General features: G+C 45.2%; 1 protein-coding gene across 3 annotated transcripts in view; it reads right to left on the bottom strand.

The window, feature by feature from the left end:
* The window catches only part of LDB1 (LIM domain binding 1), a 136,898-nt gene that overhangs the window by 19,347 nt on the left and 106,574 nt on the right, over positions 1-10,977 (bottom strand). The gene's annotated exons all lie outside the window — the stretch shown is intronic.

Here is a 10,977-nt window from a genome sequence, read left to right as displayed (position 1 = left end):
CAAAAGGTGGAGTATTTCTTTAAAAAAGCAGATCTAAGCCAGTGGATACTTTTCATGCAGTTGTGAAACAATTATTTGTGGGGTTGTTCTTTATTTTTTTTAAATAAATTGGCATATTCCTTTAAAAAGCCGATCTGAGGCGGCGTCCGTTTCCCATGCAGCTTTTATGTTTGGTTGTGAAAACGCTGACCGACAACAGAAAAGTTTAATACACGGTGGATTTGTATCCCCATGAATATTCATAAGGCCATCTCCATACAGCGGTTCTACCAGTTCCACTTCCTGTCCTCAATTATTAACATGCGATGCTGCTCTCTCAGCTAATGTCATACAGAACTAGCGGGGCCGGTAATGAGGACCCATCACGAAACTGGAAAACAAAACAGATCTGTGGCCATCGAAAAAAAAAAAGAATGAATAGTCCAGTATTTTTGATCGATCACTAGGCAGTGGAAGTGTAGAAACCTCAATCTTGAAAACACATAAATACCACTTCAAAAATGCGCAATTGTCCTAAAAGCTTCCAGATCTGCGTAAAAATGCCTGCGTTTACATGTAAATGGGGGCTTCTCAGTACAATGGAATGGGCCCTAAATCTAATCAATCGAAACCTGGCTAATCGCTGTGCACACAATGAACAGTAAATCTGGGCTGCTCCATAGATGTTACATTATCCAATCCAGCTTCTTGGGAGAGTCACTAACATTTCTATGGACTAATTTAAACTGTTTTTAAAGCCAAAACATATATTAAAATATCTATATTTTTCGGTTTTGAATTAGAACGTGGAAGGTGAAAGTGGTGAGAACCCTGATCAGGTTTAATGCTCTCTGGTAATCCATTTACCTCACTTCCTGCTGATAATGGTTTTACGAGTCAATAAATTAAGGAAAAACCTGCAACATAAATAAATATGTGACTGGGGTTCTAGTTTTCCCCTTAACTATTAAAATAATGTTTTGTTTCCGTCTGTGTTGCAATGAGGTGAGAGTTCCCCTCACCTCCTGTCTAGTAAAACTTGCTCATCGGGACAGGAAGTGAGCGGAAATCTCTTCAAAGTAGCCCCAGATAGCATTAAAAAACTCGGGGGGGGAATTTATCAAAACTGGAGCAGATGGGCATGGCAACCAATCAGCTTCTCTTTTCAGAGAGAAGCTGACTGGTTGCCATGGGTAACTTTTGATAAATTCCCCTCAAAGTTTTAATGCCTTGCCGTTGTACACAAAACAGAAAGAAAACGTTTTGGCTGCCACACATTATAAACCTTGTAGAGAAACACACATCTTTCAAGAGAAAATGTCAGTTGTACAAACGTTTCTTCTCCTCTATGTAATAATTGTCAGGGTAACAACTAGATGCATGTAACCAGTAGGAGCCAATCAGGAGTTTGTGGTGCATGTTGGGAATATCTCCCTATCCCCACTGGATCTAGAATAAAGCTGCATTTCCCCATCTGACAACAGTACAGAGTCTTTCTGAATCAACAAAAAAAACTATCTGTGGGTGGTCCTGCCAGCACCACCCGGCTCCCCAGCCACTGCAACCACACAACCATCGGATGAGTGCAGTGCTCGCTGCCCCTTGTTGGCTGCTGTGGTTCCTACCACTGGTCTGTACGTTGTGCAATGACGCTTCTTCTAGAAGGGGGCTTTTTTTTTTTGGGTGACAGGGTCACTTTAATACCTGGGACCTGTAACTCAGCTGTCATAAGACTGCTGTAGGCCAGTACTGAACACTTCTTGACAGGTGACACGTCATCCCTGAGGAATGCAGGTAATGTGTACCTTGTACCATACCGTGTTCAGACTTATGAGCCGACTGTAAAACATACGACACGGTGCAAAGCTGCATGCAATGCAAGCAGAATTCTAAATACTTCATAGGCTAGGCTAACCCGGTCTAATGAAGTGTATAGATATATGCACATAGGCAGCAGCCATATCCGCTTGCTACATATGAGCTCTGCTTTCTGCTTAGTACTGCTGCCCCATGATTGTGCCTTACTGGTCCTCTCATCTCAGTGCTAGCTTACTCAGGGTCTGAATGGAAACAATGGCACTCATGCAGTCTCTAATGACATCATACAACAATAATGCTCCTGATAGCAAGGAAGTAGTAATTCTTTTTTTCTATTAGTGCTTTTAAACCCCTTCCCGCTGGCTGTATGCATATGTGGCAGCACATAGATTGGCCTCCTTCTCTCAAGGTTAGCCTCTTTTTGTCTGATTGGTGGATGTCCTCTTTCAATATTTGCTCATTGCACTTATGACATGCCTGATGAAGAGGTCCTGCATGGCCTTGAAACGTTACACGGATACTGTCTATGAAGTGATCTCTTTGATAAAGCTTTTATACGGTTAAGGATTGATCCATGGTACGCTGGCAACTTATGTTCTAATCCACGTGGTGGCACCAGCCGGCCTGCAGGCAGTTGCTACAGTACGCCGCTTATTCAAGGCCTTGTACCATCACTGTGTGCAATGGGAACATATTGAGAGCTGTGTTCTGGTGGGAGTGCGCTCAGCTGCATGCCCCAAGACATCCTATCGCACTCCAGACCAGTTTCCCAATTCAAAATAATCCAGTGGTTGCTGTAGTGACCTGCGGATGGCGCTGCATGCACCAAATGTAGAAGTGATGGTCATCAGCACACCGGGGTCCACTTTATCACTCTGTTCTTATTGTTACAAGATAAACATGGTACCGCAGAAAAATGTAACATTTCAGAACCACATGCGGTTCTTTCATCGGGCAAAACAGTGAAGGAACCTTATGTGATTGTTAAATGTTGCATTGTTGTGTGATACCATGTTGATCTAACCTCAATAGAGTGGACCCTGGTGCGTTGGTGACTATCCCTTCTACAACTGCACACCCCAGAAAAAGGGGTCTGCACATAGAAAGAAAAAAATATATGAAGGAGCCAGGAAAAACTAGCTTTGTTTTACCTTTCGGCATGAAGGGGATAGAAAAGAACATGATTTGGTTACGCTGACAAGTGCCACATTTATGTGAAGTATGACAGGTCTATAAAAAATAAAAGTAAAAAAGTGGTAATATAACATATATTAGGGATGCACGGATACTGGCTTTTCGGTATAGAGTACCAATATTTTTTCTGCGGTACTCGCTGAAACAAAGTACCGGTGCCGTGTGCCCAGATTATCAGAAGTCGGGTCATGACCCGTCGCATGGCTTCCTGATTGCCTGTGAAGCTGGTGTTCTAGCGAAAGAACACCGGCTTCACCCGACCAAACAGGAAGCCGGGAGGCGAGTCAATACGTGCCGCCTAGCTCCCTGATTGGTTAGGAAGCCAGGCTGCCTAGCAACAAGTGAAGCCAGCTTTCTAGCCATTCAGGAAGCCAGGAGGCGGGTCATAACCCACCACCCGGCTTCCCGATTGGAAAGGAAGCTGGCTTCCTGCTCTCTCGGCACTTCCGGTCAGAGGGAGATCTCCGGTATCGGAGCATTTAGGTGACTAGGAGTGCTTGCCCAAATACTGGGTATCGGCACCGATACTGATACTAGTATCGGTGCATCCTTAAACACATACATACACAATTATATATATATATATATAATCTATATTATCATTCTCTTGATAAAGACGGACTGATGCTTTGAGTTCTCTCCGCTGCAGGACCCGTGAATGCCTCTATACCTATATTGGGTAGGTGTATACACTGTATATATTTCAATATTATATGTTTGAAGTTGAACATAAAAAACAAAAAAAAACAAAAGAAGAAGAATTCTATAAATATGTCTTGCTTAAAAATATTGCAAAAATGGGAAAGCCCGGTATTGCCGTTTAGTCTTTCAATCAGACACAATAATAAACATTGTGGTTAAGTAAAAAACTAAAACCCAAATGGCTACAACTTCTTACTTTGCTGACCATTCTCTTTTTCTTGTGACCGGGGTGTAAACAAAACACATTCGGTCTGCAAGAGAAGATAAAGAAATCTTTGATGCACATCCCTGGAGCCGGGGTTATTACTCCCCCACCACCGAGTGACCCCGCATCCTTTGTTCCCAGCTGGGGTGGCTTGTCAGGACACAAGTCCTTCTGCCTCTTTTGTCTACTTCTGTATAGAGAATTTCAGTCTTTGCCCTGGGTGGCACAAATGGCCGGCACCTCGGCGGCCGGATTAGAGTGAATACGGCACCCTGGGTTAAATGGCAACCTCAATGGTGTTTTGTGTCTCACAAAACATAAAACCGAAGAGGTGACAACAGACGCAGGACAAATGTATGTCATTCCACAACCTTTCGTCATCTAGTAAGGGTTTCATAATCGTTAAGATAGAGGACAATATCTGGCAAACTTTATCACGTACGACTGATGTTAATAGACTATTTGTAGAATTTGTTAAAGAGGAAGTAATGAATACAATACACAAAATGCACCACACAGAAGAAGAAAAAAAAATCACAAAAATAAACCCCTGGCTAGGAAGCCCTAATACTAGAGCAGCCACCAAGTGATGTACTGTGTTAAACCACCACCATCGATCCGCAAGTATTTCTTCTACAAGGTGGTATTAGGAGTGATCATGAGAAGTTGGTGACAGGGTCGCTTTAAGAAAGCGCTTGCTCTGGTTATCAGTAGCACTAAGAAAAAAAGTATCATTAGTGTCTGTGGCAGTCTACTGATACCAGTGAAAGGGGGGCCATTTGTTTTGCACTTATTCCTACCATGTATACACAATGGTGGAGTGCAAAATATAATATGTACAGCACAATGTATTGAAGAGGGCAGTGTAGAGTATAATATAGGCAAAAGGGGTATAGAACGGGCTAATACAGAACAGTTTGGAGTAGGAACTGTACAGCATGGCATGCGGAATGAGGTGCAGATTATACGGAATGAGGCAGCGTGGAATAGGGACTGTATGGCAGGGAATTCAAAATGAGGTGGTGTCGCATAGGAACTGTACAGCATGACATATGGAATGACGCAGGGTGGAATAGGGAATGTACAGCATGACATATGGAATGACGCAGGGTGGAATAGGGAATGTACAGCATGACATATGGAATGACGCAGGGTGGAATAGGGAATGTACAGCATGACATAAGGAATGACGCAGGGTGGAATAGGGAATGTACAGCATGACATATGGAATGACGCAGGGTGGAATAGGGAATGTACAGCATGACATATGGAATGACGCAGCGTGGAATAGGGAATGTACAGCATGACATAAGGAATGACGCAGGGTCGAATAGGAAATGTACAGCATGACATATGGAATGACGCAGGGTGGAATAGGAAATGTACAGCATGACATATGGAATGACGCAGGTTGGAATAGGGAATGTACAGCATGACATAAGGAATGACGCAGCGTGGAATAGGGACTGTACAGCATGACATATGGAATGACGCAGCGTGGAATAGGGACTGTACAGCATGACATAAGGAATGACGCAGCATGGAATAGGGACTGTACAGCACGACATAAGGAATGACGCAACGTGGAATAGGGAATGTACAGCATAGCATATGGAATGACACAGGGTGGAATAGGGAATGTAGAGCATAGCATAGGGAATACGGTGAGGCGGTAAAGGAGCAGTGCAGCATGGGATGCAGAATGAGGAGGTGCAGATTCTGTCTGGGATAGCTAACCAGATTGTGACTGTCACTTGTAAACTTCGAGCCTATACAAGAAATCAGTCACTTCTCTTCCTCTGCATTATATGACATCTGTAAAAGCCGCAGAAGAAGCGAGTAGAAGAAGACTTCCTCTGCTGGCTCTGTTCACAAGTGACAGCAATCATTGGGTGAGCAGCCACTGCACCTTCAGGTGGACGGAGGTCTGGATGCTTTGGCGGAAGGGGCAGATAAGGATACGAGAGCCTCCGTGTGCTCCTTTCCCTGTCACAACAGCCTCCAAAATATCCAGCGTCAGAGCTCAGAGGAGTGATGGCTGAACACCCTCTATCTTGTGACTGGCCCCAAGGCCCGAGAACTCAAAGGGGTCACATGGTCCCCTATACACAGAAGCGCCGGGTATTTCGGAGTGGTAGCCACACAAAAAAAAAAAAAGAAGGATCTAAATGGAAGTAATCTTATCGGTGTATTAATGCTTCAACAATAAATGTACACGGAACAATCAAAACGTCCTGATTACATGAGCAGCCTTTGCTTCCTGCTGACACCACAGATGAGGTCTGTCTGATTGAAAAACAACAGAATGTCTATGGTCTTTGATAATGTCAAACACCCACTGTGCACCTGGTAGCCAGAGACCATTTGATCATTGCCTGGCACATGGTGACATTTGGAGTCATCATGGCATAAAGATCTTTTTTTGCTAAACAATATAAATGTTATTAGGTAATGCGGACCCTTTTCCTGCTGAATTATGGAAATGAATGGTGCGTATATATCCCCCTACCTTACAGGCATCCTCTGCATGCAGACTTTAAAACCCTTCCCCCACTAGAACCATGGTAAAGGTATACAGTCTCATTTTGTGCAACTCAAGTCACAAATCCTTCCCCAGCCTGCGATTCGACATTGATGAGCTCCACCATCTCTCGTTCTACCTCCTCCCCCTCCCAGTCTAAAGCCGCTGTGCCAAGGAAATATAGGAGGCCGGTGTGAAGACTGATCCAGATCCGTATGCTAATTCCATGTAAAATGCATTTATTTTTCTGCATGCATATCTACATGAAGCTGCATTTGTTTAAACATTTGCTTGGGGTTCACCTTTGATGATGGCACCACTTTTAAGGTAAACAGAGAGATGACCATTCTCCGAGTGTGCCTGTCATGTGCTCCAGTGAGCTGTACATATAATAAAACACAGTGCCGGTCCTAGGAAGACATTATCCGGGATTCACACATCCCCAGCGACACTCCTGCTGCTTGCAGTGCACATCCCCCCTCTCTGCTCCCATGGGAGATTGCATCTCATTAGCTGCCTGCCCATTTCCTCCATGCAGCAGGAAGGCTTTTAAAACCAAAACAATCTGTGTGGTTTCTGCAACACTGAAACACAACACAACATGGAGGCAAAGGGAAGAAGGTGCTCTTATTAAAGGGGAGCGTCCCCCTACTTGGAGGGAACTTTTGAGGTTTTCTTAAAGGAGAACTATGGGGTTAAGGCTTTTCCCCATAGTTCTCCAAACGGTAACGGGAGGACATAAACTAGCGTCCTCCCGTCACCCAAAGATCAGTATACCGCGAGCTACAGCTCCCTGTATACTGAGACGCCGCAGCTGAAACAGATCCCGACAATTATGTCTGGATCCGCCCAGCTGCGTGAGTGACAGCTGACTCTGCCTAGAGGCAGAGCCAGCTGTACCCGCCTCCTCCCCCGTCCAATCCGCCAGTCAGCGCTGGAGGATCGGAGCGGAGGGAATCCAGCCCCTCCCCTGTCATGGCAGAGAGCTGTGACAGGATCGAGAAGTGAGCGAACGCCGGTATGTGTTCGCTCACCTCCCAATCTACTGAGCCGACCTGTGACAGTCTCATAGGGCTAGAACTATGAGGTGAGTGAAGAGCACTCACCTCATAGTTCTCCTTTAAGTTCTTGTCAATGGAGCTGGCTCCTAAAAAAACAAATCTTGCTGGCTCCTGGATTGGACAGACCGACTCCTGAATTCCATATTGATTTATCCACCTCTGGTCTAAAGAGAGAGCCAGATCAACGAGATCCAACAGTCCAAAAACTTTTAAGGTTGGTGTTAGTTCTTAACATAAGAAAGCCATCACATTTCAGGGGTCTAAATCACCCCCAATATCCGGTCTTGTATATTATTATTATTATTATACAGGATTTATATAGCGCCAACAGTTTGCGCAGCGCTTTACAATATAAGGAAGACATTACAATCACAATACAATTCAAGACAAGATGGTAAGGAGGGCCCTGCCCCTGAGGGCTTACAATCTAAAAGGGAGTGGCCAGTGATACATGAGGAGGGAGCTGTGTGGGGATGAATTGTTTGAGAACGTGATGGTTTAGCGGTTAGGTTGAGGTGGGATAGGCTTCCCTGAAGAGATGAGTCTTTAGGGAATGCCTAAAGGCAGTCAGAGTGGGAGATAGACGGACAGGTTGGGGTAAAGAGTTCCAGAGGATGGGAGAGACTCTAGAGAAGTCCTGGAGGCGAGCATGGGAGGAGTTGACAAGGGAGCTGGAAGGCAGGAGGTCTTGGGATGGGCGGAGCCGACGGTTAGGGTGATACTTTGAGACAAGGTTTGAGATATAGCCAGGGGCGGAGTTGTGGATGGCTTTGTAAGCAATTGTTAATATTTTGAATGTTATCCCTTAGGCTACTGGAAGCCAGTGGAGGGATTGTGAGAGGGGGGTTGCAGACACTGAGCAGTTGGTAAGGTGAATGAGTCTGTCAGCTGCATTCATGATAGATTGAAGGGGGAGGAGCCTGTGTAGTGGAAAGCCAATGAGGAGGGAGTTGCAATAGTCAAGACGAGAGCTCACAAGGGAGGGGATGAGTAGTTTTGCGGTTTCTTTGGTGAGGAAGGGGCGTATTTTGGAGATGTTACGAAGGTGAAGAGGAATCAACACGGCACAATCTTCAGCATTGCTTATCTGTAGAGTAATCACTGAAATATTCCAGGGCTGATGAGACAGAAAAAAAACCACTTTGGGCCTACTTTGTGGTCTCATCAGTTCAGGGATGACATTCTACAACCATGAACGTCTGATAAGAGGGGAAAAAAAGGCTAAAAAAGAAAACTAATGCAACCACCATATTGAAGGAGTGGTAAGCTGTGGTATATATTAATTTGTTGTTCTTGGGTTTAAATATACTTTAAAGACTTAGGGGAATTTATCAAAACTGGAGCAGCTGTGCATGGCAACCAATCAGCATCTCTCTTTCAGTTTGCTCAGTTAAGATTTGAAAATGAAAGAGAGAAGCTGATTGGTTGCCATGCACAGCTGCTCCAGTTTCTGTCTGATCCAGTTTTGATAAATTCCCCTCTCCGTGTCACACCCCCCCCGCCCCATACCTACTTATGGTCTACCTTTTCCACTGACCCCTTCCTCCATTGTCCTAACTCTATATACGCTTGGCGATTGCTAGGCCTGAGCACCGTATTGTGGAAGGAGCGCACAGGCACCCAGATACCTGAAGCACCAGGTATTTTGGAGAGACTGAAGAGATTCTGTCACTTTGCAATGAATGGGCACAATAACAGGGTCTCCTTAAATATATTGGCTAACTCAAATTGAAATTCTAGCTTTTAAAACATGTTGAACTTTTTGGGGTACCCACAAAAACATAGATTGACCGTCTGCCAGGCTACTGTTTTCAAATGCCTCTATTAAGAATCTCATGTCTATAGGTTCCTGACCCCCCGGGCACTGCAGGACCAGTCAATCATGCATGCAAAGCCAACCATTCTCTAAGGTCTATGGGTGGCCAAGTCAGGCAAGGCTGAAAGTAGAAAAACGCACATTCGCACACACAGCACAACAAAAGGAACACTTTGGTTATCTTCCTGGCGCAGGAGGTGGTGTTGGGTGTTGCAAACTTTATGATATCCAGATAGTGATCAGAAAAGGCTTGCTCAAAGCTCATGCCCAGTTCCTGCTACTTTACCAGTTACCGTGACACGGCTCTGAGGCTGCAGTTTATAAAAAAGGCACAAAGTGTAAAACCTGAGCCTGACTGTAAAGAGAACCAGTCACTTTAAGTCTTATGCAAGAATGTGAGTATTCAATGTTCGATTTATATAGCTGTGCAGTCTTTCTTACAAAAAGGTTAATGCGGGTTTTCTCTCTTATTTAGCAATAAAAAGGGGGCCCAGAATGTCTGTAGACACTTTAAACAAGCTGCTAGCAGAATTCAGGAAGCTTCAGCACTACTTGAAGCTTGTAAGCACTTTGTGACAGTTAGGCCCGATGCAGACATCCGGGACGGGGCACAATGCAGGCAGCGATTGCCGCGCAGCCCCATTCATTTCAATGGGGTGACATCCGCACGGCAATCGCAGAAAAAAAAGGTACACAATGCGCGGCTGTTTTAGCCGCGATCATGTTCGGAAGCGCGGCGTGAAAGCGCGCGATCCACCCGGCGCGACCGGGGTGCCATTAGAAAATAATGGCACCCACAGCGCTATTGGTTCACACCATGGCGACTCCTGACCACGCGGCAATCCACGAAGAATTGTGCACGATTGCCACGCAGTGTGGTGTCGCCTAGGTGTGCACCGGCCCTCAGCATTCTCAATAAAAGTACAACTACGACAGCCTAAACTAGTCCCAAATCCAGTTACCATGTAATGCACAAACCTCAAAATATCTATAAAAAAAATCAGTCAAGGCAACTGGACTTGCTGTATTTTTCTTGAAGACGTTTCACTGGACGTCCGACCAGCTTTCTCATTTCAAAAAGCTTCACAGACATACAAACCTCAAAAGTTACCAAAAAAAACCAAACCGTCCTGTGTCCTCCCTGAGTGAGCCTGATTCTCCTTCATTTATGTCTCACACGCTCCCCCTTCCAGACACTGCAGTTCACAGTGGGAGGATTTTAGAACTGAGGCAGTGCTGTCAATGCAGAAAGCAGTGGGTGTAGCCAAATGATGATTGACAAGCTAGTCAATAGACACGCCCCCTGCACCATCTTTTATCCCACTGTAGTGCAAGCGGACACAACTCTTCTCTGAATTCCTGAGCAGTGCAGCATCGTTGTCACCCCATCACAGGATACTTCATGAGGTGGACTTCAATGGCAAGACCAACCAACAGGTAACAGGAGTCCATAGTTCTACTTTAGGATCCATGTAAAACAATCCCAAACTAGAACTGAAGAGTCATTTAAAAGGAGAACTATGAGGTGATTGCTTTTCACTCACCTTATAGTTCTAGCCGACCTGTGACAATGAGACTGTCACAGGTCGGCTCAGTAGATCGGGAGGTGAGCGAACACATACCGGCGTTTGCTCACTTCTCGATCCTGTCGTGACAGGGGAGGGGCTGGATTCCCCCCCTC

The sequence above is a fragment of the Nanorana parkeri genome, unplaced genomic scaffold, assembly GCF_000935625.1.
Source record: "Nanorana parkeri isolate BGI_ZX_2015 unplaced genomic scaffold, ASM93562v1 scaffold113, whole genome shotgun sequence".
Classification (NCBI taxonomy): domain Eukaryota; kingdom Metazoa; phylum Chordata; class Amphibia; order Anura; family Dicroglossidae; genus Nanorana; species Nanorana parkeri.
The sequence above is the reverse complement of the archived record's forward strand: the minus strand, read 5'-3'. Positions and strand labels throughout refer to the sequence as shown.